This window comes from Amblyomma americanum, chromosome 10 (genome assembly GCF_052857255.1).
Source record: "Amblyomma americanum isolate KBUSLIRL-KWMA chromosome 10, ASM5285725v1, whole genome shotgun sequence".
NCBI lineage: Eukaryota > Metazoa > Arthropoda > Arachnida > Ixodida > Ixodidae > Amblyomma > Amblyomma americanum.
The window spans coordinates 66,419,809-66,434,603 of NC_135506.1; positions in this window are offsets into that span (position 1 = coordinate 66,419,809).

A 14,795-nucleotide genomic window follows, 5' to 3' on the forward strand; every position below is an offset into this window, starting at 1 on the left:
CATCCTCGGCATGCAGCGTCTCGAAATGTGCACGCACAATACGCGCTTCAGTCCAGCTATGCAATGCAAACTCGGAAAGTGAAGCAGCATATTCCACGTGAATAATGATACGAGTTGACGAAACATCATTTTATAGTAAAGATTAATTCTCTGAAACTCCAAAAAACGCGCGATAAGCGAAACGGGCTAATAATAATAATTGGTTTTTGGGGAAAAGAAACGGCCCAGTATCTGTCTCATATATCGTTGGACACCTGAACCGCGCCGTAAGGGTAGGGATAAAGGAGGGAGTGAAAGAAGAAAGGAAGAAAGAGGTGCCGTAGTACAGGGCTCCGGAATAATTTCGACCACCTGGGGATCTTTAACGTGCACTGACATCGCACGTTAAAGATCCCCAGGTGGGCGAAACGGGCTCATTTACGCTTCAGTGGTAAAAATTTTGCCTACGCCATGCGCGCATTCCGGCTGCACGCCTTGCCGGATGGATGGATGGATACGGCTGAACCCTTTACGTCGGGCGGTGGCTCAAGCCAGCTAGCCATGTCTTGTGAAATTTTACTCCTGTCTTTCTTTTAGCCACCAATCAGATAACTTTCGCTTGGTTACTTCTAACCTCTTAAAATCCGCTTTCCCTTCACTATCCCTAAACCCCAATGCCTTGGGTAAGTCAGCCCCGCTGCCTTGCACTGTAGGGTGAAGCCCTTTAGAGGAGAGTATCAAGTGTTCAGCCGTTTCCTCCTCCTCTCCGCACGCAATGCACAAAGTGTCTATCTCATGGTACCTGACTCTATACGTCTTAGTCCGCAAAACTCCAGTCCTGGCCTCAAACAACAAAGAGCTTCCCCTACAATTATCATAGATATTTTCTGTGACAACTTCCTGTTTAAACGTCCGGTATATTCCCAGTGCCGATTTCGTCAGCATCCCTGTTTTCCACAAAGCTCTCTCTGTTTTTTAACCTTTTTCTTAACCGATAATTGCTGATTTTCCCCCTTAATGCTGTCCAGATATTTGCTTGTCAATTTTCTAGTTCGCTTTCTCCATTTCGTGTCAACATTCTTTATATACAGGTATCTGAAAACTTTCCTAGCCCACAGCTTCTCCTTCATCTTTCTCAATCGTTCCTCAAATGCTATCTTACTGCTAGCCTCTCTGCTCTCGAAAGACGCCCATCCCATATCACCCTGTACCCCCTGATTTGGTGTATTGCCATGTGCTCCCAAAGCTAACCTCCCTACTCCCCGTTGCCTAATTTCCAGCCTTGCTTGAACATCTGGCCTCATACACAGGACCGCATTACCGAAGGTCAGGCTAGGGACCATCACCCCTTTCCAGATCCCTCTTACCACCTCATACCTATTGTAATTCCACAATGCCCTATTTTTCATGACAGCTGCATTCCTACTAGCTTTATTCATTACATATTTTTCATGCTCTGTCAGATACTCAACACTGTTATTTATCCACACCCCAAGATACTTGTACTCATTCACTACTTTTAGCACGAACTCCTGTATTCTATGCTCGCCGCCCTCTTCATTAAATATCATGACTTCAGATTTTTCCTTACTATACTTAAAGCCTAATCTATCTCCCTCTGTACTGCATATGTCTAACAACTTCTGCAGGTCTTCCTTGTTGTCAGCCATTATCACTATATCGTCCGCGTACATTAGTCCCGGTAATGTCTGTTTAATCAATTCCCCTTGCTTGAAAAAAGATAGGTTGAAGCCTAGTCCGCTCCCCTTTAGCTTGGTCTCCAACCCTTGCAGGTACAACATGAACAACAAAGGGGACAGAGGACATCCTTGTCTAAGCCCCCGCTGTATCTCTACAGGCCCTGATACATTTTTTCCCCATTTTATGAGCACTCTGTTACCTCTATATTTATCTTTTAAATGATTAATTACTCCATTTTCCACATCCAATGTGCCCAGTATGTCCCACAAATGCTCCTGGGTAACGTTGTCATAGGATCCCCTAATATCCAGAAATGCTAGCGATAAGGGCCTATGTTCCTTTTCCGCAATTTCTATACACTGTGTCAATGAAAATAGATTGTCCTCCAACCCCCTTTGTTTCCGGAACCCATTCTGTAGTTCCCCTAACACCCCCTCGTTCTCCACCCAAGCCTGCAGTCTATCTTTTATAATTTGCATCACCACCCTGTAAACCACAGATGTCACTGTTATGGGGCGATAATTACTTACGTCTGGTTTGTCCACCTTTCCCTTATATATCATGTTCATTCTACTTAATCGCCATTCAACGGGGACTTTCTCATCCGCTATCATTTTGTTCACTACCTGTGTTAATGTTTGCTTGGATTTTGGCCCTAACTTTATCAACGTAATCGGGATACCATCTGGTCCTGTTGATGTGCCACTAGGAACCTTCTTCTCTGCCCTTTCCCACTCTCCTTGCTCAAGTGAAGCTATTGCTGTAACCGGTCTATCCTCCTTCGATAAATTATGTACCACGTGCTTTGCTGAAAATTTTTCCGTCATCCTTGTTCCTATGTGTTTTATTGCTTCATCCCCTTCTAGTCGAATACCCTCATCTGTAACAATAAACCTTTGTTCTAGCGTAGTTTTATTACTCATTGCATTTAGACGTTTCCAGAATTTTTGGGCTGCTTTTCTATCCTTTTTATTTACTTTTGACATCCATTGGGCGCCCTTTCTTCTAATTTTCTCATTAATCAAATAGGATGCGTCCCTTCTACACTTTATGAAGGTATCCCATTTTCTGTCTACTTCAGGTTTTGGTTCCCCCCTCTTCTTGGAATATCTGTGTTCCCTGGACGCTTCCTTGTGCTTTTCTATTGCCCTCTTGACCTCCTCATCCCACCAACTCTTGGGTTTGCATCTTTTCCCTTTTAGCTTTACTCGCACCTTAGCTAGCTCTAGCTCCAGTAATCGAGTTAATTTGGTATAAGACCATTCTGTTTCACTATCCTCAAAAATTACTTTCTCGATTTGTTTGGCTGCTCCTTCGAATTGCTTTTCTGAGTAAAAATTCCCCCCTGATTGTTCATCTCGCTTCAGTCCTACATTGCTTTTTCTTCTGAAGCTCAACTTGATATGCTTGTGGTCACTACCTAGACTTCTGGAACCATCTTCATCTATGTTCATTACCCCTAATCTATTATACATCCTCTGTGACATTAGTGCATAATCTATCGTCGTGTGCAGACTCCCCGCCTCCCATGTTATGAGCCCTTCACACTTCTCGGTGCTGTTGCATACAACTAAATCACGCCTGTCACACATGTCCTGCAGCATGCTTCCTGTCGAATCCGTGTACCCATCCAGGTCTTATATGTGTGCATTCATGTCGCCTAATATAATTATCTCGCCCTGTCCTCCTCATCACATCAATGTCGCTTGCAATACATTCTAACATTTTCCTGTTTTCCTCTTTAGCATTAACCCCTGTCCACAGGTATACAAAGCCAAGGTTTGCTTGCCTGCCATTGTTCCTTTTAGCCATAATGTTCCCTGCATCCCAGTCTAACCCTTTGAAAATTCATACTTTTATGAATGAATGCCCCAATTCCACCTCCCTTTCTGCTGCCCTCTGTTCTATTGCAATATTCCCATGCGTAGTCTGGGTTGCAGGGTGTTGCTTCATGTCTCTAAGATATGTTTCCACTAAACCATATACCATTAATTCCTCCTGTCTTAACTGTTCTTCTATTTCCTCCCATTTCAGTCTATTTCTGCCACCTTGCATGTTAATGAAACCTATATCTGAATTAACTTGGCCCTGGCGCTTGCATCTCTTTCTTCCCCTATGGTTCCATTGTCCGTTTGATCTTAATTCTTCCTTCTCTACACTGGTTCCTTCAGAGCTCTGGGTCCCCCAAAAGAGCTGTTGCTTGGCGACCTATCCTACTACCCACCTTCTTGCCAGTGGCACCACCGTAGTGGATGCCATCCTGTGCAAAAGGGTGGGGCCTAACCTCGTACACTTCCCTGTTGACCTCCATCACCTCGTATCTTAGTCGTTGACTCAATAGCATAATTACCCGATTAGCCTCAACGACCCTCCTCCCCGTTTCGCGAGCCTGCCTCTGGACCTCTGGGATTGTGCATATGGTCACATGCACACTCCTAGAGGCCTCTCTAAGCCTACGCATCCCCACCTCCAACTGCGTCTCAAGATTCTGGCTCCTCCCCTGCAGTACATCATTGAGACCAGCATGGATGACGACAAGGTGTTCGCCATCCATGCTGCCCACCACCACCTCCCGGGCTCTGGCCATTGCATCCACCATGCACTTCCCCGACTGAGCCTCCACCTGCACCCGCCTGTCTGCCTTCACTGCCGTCAGAACGCCTCCCTCAACCCTGCCGTGAGCGCCGCCACACGGCATCAGCGCGCTGCGGGGCCATGCTTCCCCGGCCGGTTTTCACACCTTCCCATTCCAGCCACCTTAGCAGTGGCTGCGTTCCAATACTCTAGACGTCTAACAAGACGTCTAGTGTGACGTCTAGGAAGCAGTCTACATGTCCATGTATTGGAACTTGTCTACTGCTCACGCCGCCTCGCGGCATAATAATGCAACTAAAGCTTATGAACAGTTGTACTACTATTTTTCACAAACTGAGCAATAACGATAATTAAAAACGTGTTTTCAACAAGTTTACACATTTCTCCTGCAATGACTTTGCGCGTAAACCGGACTGGTGGATGTGCCTATCGGTTAGTCTACTTGTAGCAGACGGGGCCGCTCTCCAAAGACGACGCTAAAGAGATATGCGATTATTCTTTTATTATTGATGCTAAACTGTACATGCTCCTCGAACGTGCTCGTCCAAACGGCCCTGTAAACATAAGAAAGAATACGAAAGACTGTAATCAATATGCGCGAAATGCGATACGGCTAATATACACTGCAACAGGAAAACACATACGTGACATTAAACCTGCTGTCTGCCGTAAATGGCACTCGGAGACAGCAAGAGACCTAAATACAGCAGCGAACTTTAATCCTGCAAAGACTAAAATCAATTCGCAACATGCCGGTGTATTTGTTCTGAGAGTGTAGAGATAAAAAATAATGCACGCGAAAGAGTTGATGCCACTAACACAGCAAGAGAAGAACACATTTGTTAACCGTCACGCCAGCCGTCTTAACGCCCGTCGAGGAAACCAACGACAGCGACGAGTATTCTCTAAAATCAAGGTATTAAGATCCGGCATCGTCAGATGCCGGATCACGTAAACAGACCTACAGCGTCCGCTGCTGTAGCAAAGCTCTCAAGTGCACGATTTTCTCCTGCGTGATTCACTGCTAGGAATCGCACGTCCACGAAGATTAATTAGCCACAAGTTTGCGTACCAAATAACATAATGGAATGACTCACATTTCTCCTTTCCTATACTCCGTGTACAGTCCGACGCCCGCAAGAGCACGACTCGCTCATCCGCGTACATCAGCTCCGCCATCTTTAGACAGCAAGTTAGCCTGCATCGATGTGGACTTCGGCGAAGCAGTCTTATGAGACTGCTTCGCCGAGAAATGGAACGCGTCCCAAGATGGCGGCTGTCCGGCTAGACGTCTAAGTAGCCGTCTACTTGGGACTATTGGAACGCAGCCAGTGGCTGCGTTCCAATACTCTAGACGTCTAACAAGATGTCTAGTGTGACGTCTAGGAAGCAGTCTACATGTCTATGTATTGGAACTTGTCTACTGCTCACGCCGCCTCGCGGCATAATAATGTAACTAAAGCTTATGAACAGTTGTACTACTATTTTTCACAAACTGAGCAATAACGATAATTAAAAACGTGTTTTCAACAAGTTTACACATTTCTCCTGCAATGACTTTGCGCGTAAACCGGACTGGTGGATGTGCCTATCGGTTAGTCTACTTGTAGCAGACGGGGCCGCTCTCCAAAGACGACGCTAAAGAGATATGCGATTATTCTTTTATTATTGATGCTAAACTGTACATGCTCCTCGAACGTGCTCGTCCAAACGGCCCTGTAAACATAAGAAAGAATACGAAAGACTGTAATCAGTATGCGCGAAATGCGATACGGCTAATATACACTGCAACAGGAAAACACATACGTGACATTAAACCTGCTGTCTGCCGTACGTGGCACTCGGAGACAGCGAGAGACCTAAATACAGCAGCGATCTTTAATCCTGCAAAGACTAAAATCAATTCGCAACATGCCGGTGTATTTGTTCTGAGAGTGTAGAGATAAAAAGGAATGCACGCGAAAGAGTTGATGCAACTAATACAGCAACAGAACACATTTATTAACCGTCACGCCAGCCGTCTTAACGCCCGTCGAGGAAACCAACGATAGCGACGAGTATTCTCTAAAATCAAGGTGCTAATTAAGATCCGGCATCGTCAAATGCCAGATCACATAAACAGACCTACAGCGTCCGCTGCTGTAGCAAAGCTCTCAACTGCACGATTTTCTCCTGCGTGATTCACTGCTAGGAATCGCATGCCCACGAAGATTAATTAGCCACTAGTTTGCGCACCAAATAATATAATGGAGTGGCATTTTCCTTTCCTATACTCCGTGTACAGTCCGACGCCCGCAAGAGCACGACTCGCTCATCCGCGTACATCAGCTCCGCCATCTTTAGACAGCAAGTTAGCCTGCATCGATGTGGACTTCGGCGAAGCAGTCTTATGAGACTGCTTCGCCGAGAAATGGAACGCGTCCCAAGATGGCGGCTGTCCGGCTAGACGTCTAAGTAGCCGTCTACTTGGGACTATTGGAACGCAGCCAGTGGCTGCGTTCCAATACTCTAGACGTCTAACAAGATGTCTAGTGTGACGTCTAGGAAGCAGTCTACATGTCTATGTATTGGAACTTGTCTACTGCTCACGCCGCCTCGCGGCATAATAATGTAACTAAAGCTTATGAACAGTTGTACTACTATTTTTCACAAACTGAGCAATAACGATAATTAAAAACGTGTTTTCAACAAGTTTACACATTTCTCCTGCAATGACTTTGCGCGTAAACCGGACTGGTGGATGTGCCTATCGGTTAGTCTACTTGTAGCAGACGGGGCCGCTCTCCAAAGACGACGCTAAAGAGATATGCGATTATTCTTTTATTATTGATGCTAAACTGTACATGCTCCTCGAACGTGCTCGTCCAGACGGTCCTGTAAACATAAGAAAGAATACGAAAGACTGTAATCAGTATGCGCGAAATGCGATACGGCTAATATACACTGCAACAGGAAAACACATACGTGACATTAAACCTGCTGTCTGCCGTACGTGGCACTCGGAGACAGCGAGAGACCTAAATACAGCAGCGATCTTTAATCCTGCAAAGACTAAAATCAATTCGCAACATGCCGGTGTATTTGTTCTGAGAGTGTAGAGATAAAAAATAATGCACGCGAAAGAGTTGATGCCACTAACACAGCAAGAGAAGAACACATTTGTTAACCGTCACGCCAGCCGTCTTAACGCCCGTCGAGGAAACCAACGACAGCGACGAGTATTCTCTAAAATCAAGGTATTAAGATCCGGCATCGTCAGATGCCGGATCTTCAGCTCCGCCATCAGCTCCGCCATCTTTAGACAGCAAGTTAGCCTGCATCGATGTGGACTTCGGCGAAGCAGTCTTATGAGACTGCTTCGCCGAGAAATGGAACGCGTCCCAAGATGGCGGCTGTCCGGCTAGACGTCTAAGTAGCCGTCTACTTGGGACTATTGGAACGCAGCCAGTGTGTTTTCCTCGTAGCAACGACACCTGGCGAAGCAGTTTTCTAGCTTTTAGTCAGTTCTTACATTTTCTTCGGTTTACATGGTTGTTCTCCTTAGAACAAAAAAAGGCTCGCAATGCACTCACCATAGTTATCAACAATCACGGATAAAATGTTCTTCAACCGAGCATTGATGTGCTTTGACGTCTTGTCACTAGATGGCGCTACTGTTTACGCGTTTGCTTGAGCGACGCTACAGCACGGCCAACTAAACGTCTCGTGTTTACACTATTCACAGCGTACGCAACGCAATAAGAGATGTGCACGCAAGCTTCCTGCGTACGCACAGCTAAAACCGTCTATCACGTCTTGCGCCGGCTAGCCAGACACCGCGGGCGCCTTTCAGGTGCAAGGGGATGAGCCATAAGTTAAGTGCATTAACGGCGACATCACAGCAACCGGTCGGCGCCATTGGCTGGAGGGTCTCCTTTGTGCGGCATACGCTGCTTCAGTCTTGAGTTATATTCGACTCTAGTTACTAAGCGCTCGTGGTCTGGGTATCTGCGGTCTGTATACTTTCCCAATGTAGATCTATTCCCTTAACACCACCGCTTGGATACCTATTATTTTTTTATATTCCTTTCACAGACTAATACTTATTACTATAGGCTTACATCTAACGATAAGATAATCCCAGTGTTATGAGCTGGGAAATATTTTTTTACTGGAAATGGTTCCCACTTGCCGAAAGACCAAGTTGGTGTTGCATTTAACTCGCGAAGTGGACATTGTTGATGCAGCTTGCGCTGCACAAAATATATGAATGATAAGGCCGAAATGCCAGTAATTGGGTGTGTTACTGCAGCAATCTAGCACTAATAAGCCTACTGAGGCCGATAGAAAAGCTACATCGCCTGAACGCGCCCGTCGCGACGCACAATTACGCCGCACAGCGACCCTCGACGATCGAGAGGTTATTGACGAGACTGCGGTGACGGCTCCCAGGGGTGTGTCATATGTCCTCGATGGCTTCGCTGGCGTGGAAAGTGCCATCAGCGGAAGCTGCGCGGCGGATTCACCATGCTGCGGGAAACGCTCATGTTCAGGGAATGAGGGGCTAGACAGGAGGTATACGTCGGGCCGTCGCGACGCCAGCGTTCCCAGACCCTGTCTTCCTTATTGCTCGCTCGATTGCCCCCATCGCTTAAAGGCTGTGGAGGGGTGATGCCAGCGCAGTAAGCAAGAAAGGATGGCCTTGGCTTTGTCTGGTAGCTAGCCTTGGGTCGCGTGCCGTTCGGGGGAGAAAGGAAATATGGGGCTCGGAAAGGGGAAGAGGGCATCCGGAGCGGGTAGGTTCTGTCGAGGCCACGCAATACCCGCTGCAGCCGTGTATGAACGAGGCTTCGAGCTTAGCTGGTGCGTGGCAGCTCGGTTAACTGAAGGTCATCTAAGATAGGGATGAGTGGGCTGACAACGGGATGGTAGAAATGTTCACCTCAGCTTACCCGAATCAATCACGTAGAAATAAAAGAAAGCTGCATTGAATCCTGTATTCATTGAGTTTTAATTAGCTCCCTACTCAATTTGCGGGGCTACAAAAATGTGGAGCTTTAAATGCAATCCCCAGCGTTCGGCGGCTACACGAGGTGTTGTGAGCAGTGTTGAAGATAAAACGAGAAAAAGAAAGAAAAAAAATGAGGCGAGGAGGGAAGCTTTTGGAAACCTATATATTCGGATTAATTATACTTTGTCCAGCGTCATAAACAGCAAGTTATTCCGGCGCCGCACAAGTGCTCTCGTCCCTCCGTGTGCGATAACCCTCCCCCGCGGTCTTAAGGCCGTTTCACATGATGCGATTGTTGCCGCAGCGCAGTGCGATTTCTGCCGCTGTGCGACAGAAATGCGCGTCGTTCTCGTCGCAGGGCCACTGCGACAGACTTTCAACAAGTTGGTCGCACTGTCGCAGCGTCGGTGCGGTCGCAGCGATGGCCACAGTAGTCAGCCAATAGGAGTTCAGCGACATGACAGGAATATCTCTAAAACGTCTTATTGAACTTAATAATACATCACGGCTCAATATTATTACTCATGATTACGAAATCAACGCCTGCCACGATGTTTGACATTTACTGAGGCCGATGAATTTTCGTCCACTGAAAGGCCGCACCAACGCTAGGGTGCCGACGGCACCGACAGAAATCGTTGGCATGTGAAACGGCGGCTGCGATTACCGTTGCAACGGCAGTGCGACCGGGCCGTAATTTTTCGTTCCCGTCGCACCATGTGAAACAGGCTTTACCCGTGCAGAGGAGGTCGTGCTCAGGAGGATCCGGGTCGGGGTTGCCCTCTCCCCTACCGCAACTCGGACGTTGCCTCAATTTCGCCATTTATATCCCCGCCTAGGATGTGCAGTCTGCAACTCGCAAGACACTGAGACTGACATTCACCACTTGTTGTGGGTCTGCCCGGCACTGAAGCCAACTAGAATTCGCCACCTGGCAGCAGCGGGTTTCCACCCAGACAACCCGTCTTCATATATTGATTGGACGCAGGGGCCACATCACCGCTCCCTCCTCGCATTCATTAGATCGGCCCACATTTCCTGCTTTATTTAACACCCACCTACTCTTTACTTTCTCTTTTCTTCCCAACCCCCCTTATGCCCAGAGGCAACAACGCTATCAAAAAAAATAATAGAACATTATAAGCTCTCAATCAAGGAAGAATAGAATTTAAAATGATTATAGTCTTATACTGCTGTAAGAAGCAAACATGTCATTGGGTAGGTTGCTCCCGCGTCCCGGTTAACCGTGATTTTTAGGGTAGTAGATATGAAACATTCATCTAATACGTCTTTAGCTGATCACTAAGCCTCGGGTCATGTTTCGCGTACCTGTCTACACGTCCCGTGTCGCTGCTCTCTAAGTTTGGAATACAGCTGCGGTTTTGCTTATTCTCTTTATCATCTTTGCTGAACACATGGTTCTGAGCTGGGCTAGAATCTGGTTATTCGTTTGCCCTCGCATATATTCAAATCCATTAGCGGGATTGGGCATGTAAGGTATAACCGAACATCTATTCAAGCCAGCAAAATTTTAGAAAGAAAAATCAATCCGGATTAACTTGGACACCAGTTAGACAGAAAAGCTAAGCCTTCAGCCACCCGGCTGCGTTTTTATGGAGGAAAAACGCTAAGGCGCCCGTGTGCTGTGCGATGTCAGCGCACGTTAAAGATCCCCAGGTGGTCGAAATTATTCCGGAGCCCTCCACTACGGCACCTAATTCTTCCTTTCTTCTTTCACTCCCTCTCTTATCCCTTCCCTTACGGCGCGGTTCAGGTGTCCAACGATATATGAGACAGATATTGCGCCATTTCCTTTCCCCCAAAAAAACAATTATTAGCCACCCGTTTTCCTTCTTAGTCTCTGAGTGTGATTTCTTCTGTGCGGAATGCACATAAACCAAAATCAGCGAAGGTGTCGACCTTAGATAGTAGGTTATCCATGCTTAAAAAGAAAAGAGAAAATAGAACGGATGTTCGGTTTTACAGCTTATCCCTGGTTATTTCCATCTATATAATCTTTCCTCCACTCTCTTAGATATCAACGTTCGCCATACTGCTAGGGAATCTGGGGCGATGTTCCCTTTTCCGGGGGTCGCCCCAGCACCTTTAACCGCAGAGCCATTTCCTGGAGACAAGAGTGCTGCATGAGAGATCGGATTTCTTGCTGGTGCTACTTCGTCAGAGGGCGGTGCTGAAATCACGTTTTCTCGCCGAAGCGTGCGGTGTTGAGTTATGGAGGTCAGGGTGAGATGATTATCGGGCAAACGTGCGCTGGGACCCCAACGCGGTTACAAAGAGAAACATAAATGTTGAGCAATCGGAAAGGGCAAGCGCCAGCCGCGGTGGCTCAGTGGTTATGGCGCTCGGCTGCTGACCCGAAAGACGCGGGTTCGATCCCGCCGCGGCAGTCGCATTTCGATGGAGGCGAAATGCTAGAGGCTCGTGTACTGTGCGATGTCAGTGCACATTAAAGATCCTCAGGTAGTGAAATTATCCGAAGCCGTGCACTACGGCGTCCCTCATAGCCTGAGTTGCTTTGGGACATTAAACCCCCATAAACTATAAACCAGCAGGAGCCAGCCTCAGACAAATGAGATAACAAGAAAAAGCCTCTTCAGGTTTCCTTTTTAATCTCTGCCCTCAGTGGATGCTAAGAGACTGTGGCTCTCTGCAGCTGAGCACATTGGATCCCGCAAATTTGTTCACAGACACGTGGCCGCCAGGTATACACACGACTGTCACTTCCGGAGACCTTTACTGCGGAACGATCTACAGTTCTTTCTCCCTCCTTCCTTTCATCCCCTTCAACCCTTCCCTCACAGCATGGTTCAGGCATTCACACAGAGCGGGCACCTGCATCGTTCTTTTCCTCGCTACCAGCTCAATTCAACCAAGTATTGGGTTCGATACCGCCCGCGGCGTTCTCCTTCCAAAGTAAGAGAATAAGAAAGGCAAGGTTAATGAAATTTTTGAACATTTTCAGGTTGTAAAATACTGCGCCCTCACGGGGGCTTTGATCGGTGCGTAAGTCACGCAGTCACACCCTTTGGCACTCTGATATGTGTTTAAGACAGACTGAATGAACTAACCTATGTTGATGAATGGTAAATGAGCTGGGAAGAAGAGAGACACGCCCCAAAGAGCCAAATGGCACAGTCGCTATCTTCGTGGCTCCTATTTATTTTTCCCCTGTTAATTTGCCTCAATAACACGAACCAAGCTCATAAACGTGTTTTGTTGAACCATAGAATATATATGGATCGTATAGTTAGTTACGCCCATTTTATGATCGCTCTCAGTTGTATTAATAACGATTGATTTATAGTCTTCAGGTGCCGATCGCTTAAGAAGGTGCTCGCCATTTTTATGGTTTGCGCTAAAGAACGCAGCTAGCCATTACAAAAAGCAAGCAACTAGTTAGTTCAATAAGTGCTTGGTTTGCCTGTTATGACGACAGCAATACATGCTCCTTCCACGTGCTGCCTACACGTTTGTACACGTACTGTAAAACGAAAGCACCTTCACGTGAGTCTTCAGGTGTCTATATCTCGCGCCCTTGCACCCAGCCCGGAAGGGTGTTCTATGCTTTCATTCGTGCTTAAAGGGGGCGCTTCTTGAAGCAGAAAACCCTAATATCAGGCGGCTGCCGTATATGGTCCCCGTGCTACATACCTTCCTTTTCGCCATCATCTCCGTCCTCCTTCAATGGTGGATGGTAAACACCTCCGGTCACGCGTTCCTACGCTCTTCTACGGTAACCCTCCTTCTTCCAGGGTAAGTACCCTTAGGGTGGGTCCCGTGGCAACCACCCTCCACTTGCGTCTTACGCTCTCGCCATACGTACATTCCTCCTTCCGCGGTAATCATCAAGTTAATTCCTATGCTATCGCCACATCCTCCTCATTCTGTGGTAACCAGCTTCGGTGGCTTGATCAGTTGTTATGGCGGTCGGCTGCTGACCCGAAAGACGCGGGTTCGATCCCGACCACGGCCCTCGAATTTCGATGGGGGGCGAAATTCTAGAGGCCCGTGCCTATGCGATGTCAGTGCACGTTAAAGAATCCCAGGTGGTGGAAATTTCCGGAGCTCTTCACTACGGCATCCCTCATAGCCTGAGTCGCTTTGGGACGTTAAACCCTTCCGTAAACCCTTCGGGGCGGTTCCCATGGTAGCCACCCCTGTGTTTACGCCTTCCTACACTTTTCCACACCCTCCTACTTCCACGGCAACTACCCGCCGGTTGGTTCCCGCGGGAACCACTCACAATTCGTGCCTTCTTAAGGCGCGCTCACACTAGCTGGAAAACGCGCAACGCAGAACGTTTTCCGCGCGCCACTTCCCGCACAAGCCGGTTTTTCTCGCGCAGACAGCCTGCTGTGCCGTCCGGCAGAGCGATGGGTCCGGTAGCTGTTTTTCCCGTGCCGCTGACGAGAACAGCCAATGGGCGCCGACCGTGAACCGTGACGTCGGTCCCAGTTCAGTGACCCCGTCGACAGAGGCTGCGCGCGTGCTGCCGGGCACTCGGCGGTTGCTTTGCCAGCATGAACACGCGACTTGAGACGGTGCAGAAGCAGCGAACAAACAAGTATAAGTACGTTTACCGTAGCCAACAGCTCATCGTTAGTACCAGCCATCCTCGTGACGAAAAGGGCGACGGGAGGAGAGCTAGCAGACGATCAAGACGACGCGGAAAAAGGGCGCGCTTTCCAGTCTTCTCTGGTGTCACGTGACTATCCCCTTCTCTTTCTGCTCGTTCGGGTCCTCCCTCAGCGCCTCCTCTCTCCACATTCCAAGACAACCGCAGCGAGAAAACGCGCGCAGTGTGAGCGTCATTCCGAGGAGCTGCGACGCAGCGTCGACGTTGACGCTGTGCCGCTGCGGGAAGTTTCCCGCTAGTGTGAACTCCTTTACGCTCCCGCCATCCTTCTCTTTCCAGGGGTAGCTACACTCCAGGTGGTTTCCATGGCAACCATCTACCAGTTGCGCCTCCTTACGCTCTCGCCATACCCTCCTCGTACCACGGTAACTATCATCCGGTTGGGGATTCCTCCGCTCTCGGCACACCCGCCTGCTTTAAAGGTAACCACCTTCTGGACGGGCCGCCGCGGTGGCTGAGCCAGTGGTTAAGGTGCTCGGCTGCTGGCCCGAAACACGCGGATTCGATCCTGGCCGCGGCGGTCGTATTTCGATGGAAGGGAAATGCTAGAGGGCTGTGTGCTATGCGATGTCAGTGCACGTTAAAGAACCCCAGGTGGTCCAAATTACTGGAGCCCTCCACTACGGTGTCCCTCATAGCCTGAATTGCTTTGGGATGTTAAACCCCATGAACCACACCAAACCTTCCGGACAGTTCACGACGTAACCACCCAACTGTTACACCTTTCTACGCTCTCGCCATACCCTGCTTTTTCTATGGCAACCCTCCTTCCATGGTCACTACCCTCCAGCTGGTTTCTGAAGGAACCATCCACCCACCTGTCCATGATGTTGACATGCCCTCCCTAACCATCCTCCGGTTGAAGATTCCCCC